We start from the raw sequence: 1,898 nt of genomic DNA, 5'->3' as shown, positions 1-1,898 counted from the left end.
TCGGCCCCTGGGGGAGAAGGGCCTGTCAGTAGGAATCAATCTCTTGCTCATAGTCCCTGACAGCACGTAGTCTCTAGACTGTGACCTGGAGCTCCTCCAGCTGATGTGCCAGAGACCTGGAAAGGGAGCAGACACCACACGGGGAGGTGGCCATGCTCCTGGGCCCCAGAGCCTGAAAAAGGGACAGGCGGCCCCTGCAGCCAAGAGCCAGGGGCTCCGTCTGCGTGGAGCCTGGAACCATGGGCTCCATCTGGGTGGCAGTCTGTGTGGTGCCTGATGGGGGGGGCCGCAGAGCCCAAGGGGACCCTTGGGGTGCGGCACATGCCCATCTGTGTCATGCCTCTGGTAGGCTAGCTGCAGTTGGGACTGACTACCCTGAGGGGTTCGCAGGCAGGGTCTCCAGCCCTCCCGCACCCCATCCTGTGCGAACTGCACGCTAACTCACTCACCAGCAGACAGTGTGTCTGTTTGCGCAGCCTGTCCGCATGGCTCCCTGGGGGGCTGGGCAAAGTAGGGGCCTGGGCAGGGGCTTGACCCAGCCCGGCTCCATGCGGCCACCTCCTCCCACTCAGAGAAAGAGGGGTTAACCCCTTCCCACCATGAGCCCCACTTGCCTTCAGCTGTGCTGGGGGTTGGCAGCGGGCTCTGAGGCTGCTGGGGGGTGTCTGAGGTGTCTGGGGGGCTTTGGGGAAGCGGGGGAGCGGCGGGCTTTCACCCATGCGTCTCTCACCACTCCAGAGCCTAACTGGAGAAGCAGGAGCCATGGTCCATCTCCCGAAGGAGCTGGACACGCGATCAGACAAAGGCATGATGGGCACAGTGGTTGTCCAGAGTACGAAGCTCTGACCAACTCTCCCGACACTCTCTGCAAAGGGATGGCTTGGTTGGATTGGTGGCCAGGCACCTCTCCAGATCTGTCACTTCCTGCTTGAGCTGCTTCTGGACCGCCTCCCTCTGCCAGGGCTGGCCCCAAGTGTATCTGCAGCAAGAAAGCCGGATGCACGCCTTCCCCATGTTCTACCTTCTCTGAGCTGAGGGGAAAGCTGCCAGTTGCTCGTGGGTGCTGCGGCTGTCACCTGGGGCTCAGCGCCTCTAAGCCCAAGAGGCCCAGAGCTGCGAGACAGTGCACAGTGCCCTGCTGAGCCAGGTCACACCTGCAGTATGCAGCAGCATGGCTGCCAAGCGGCTGGGATTGAGGCCAGCTGCCCCCATGCAGGGGGACTGTGCAACGAAGCCCTGAGTGGCCCCGACCACGGCTGCTACTGCTGATGAGTGCAGAGGGCTAGGGCTGGGTGAAAGAGTGAGCTGGGATCAGGGGCAACAAATGGTGGGTGGAGGGAATGAACGGGGGTGGGAGAAACCAACAGGGATTTGGGGTACGAACAGAGAGTTGGGGGAATGAACGGAGGGCAGGGGGAAGGAAGGGGGAGCTGGGGAAAATCTCTGGCGGGCTAGCCTCTGGTTGCCTCAGGGCATGTTCCAGGACTGCTCTTTTTCCGCCATTTTTTTTTAAAGTTAGCCCTTCTGGAGTTCCAAACTATTACTGTAGATGTATTACTGTCCATCCTAACATTTAAAATAAACTGAGTAAATTAATTTAGTTTTTTTGTGTGAGATTGGTACAGACTGTGGGAGGTATTTGGATCACTCCTGGTATTGGGATCAGTTTAATCTTTTTCTTTTAGTCTTTTTCAGTTTAATCTTTTTCTTTTTGTCTTGCTTGATTCTTCCTTCTGCCATTCCTCTACCAGTGGCGGAGTCCTGCTATTGTTTAATTTGTCAACCTTCCCCCTTCATTTATGAAGACACTAAACTGATCCCGCAGTTCCTTTTCACCTCCGTTTTCTGGCTGCTTTTTTGGTTGTTCTTGCAGATTCACGCTACCATGGGTTGCTCTC

The sequence above is a fragment of the Gavialis gangeticus genome, unplaced genomic scaffold (assembly GCF_001723915.1).
Source record: "Gavialis gangeticus isolate Ggan-Ray unplaced genomic scaffold, GavGan_comp1, whole genome shotgun sequence".
NCBI lineage: Eukaryota > Metazoa > Chordata > Crocodylia > Gavialidae > Gavialis > Gavialis gangeticus.
Note: the sequence above shows the minus strand (reverse complement) of the source record.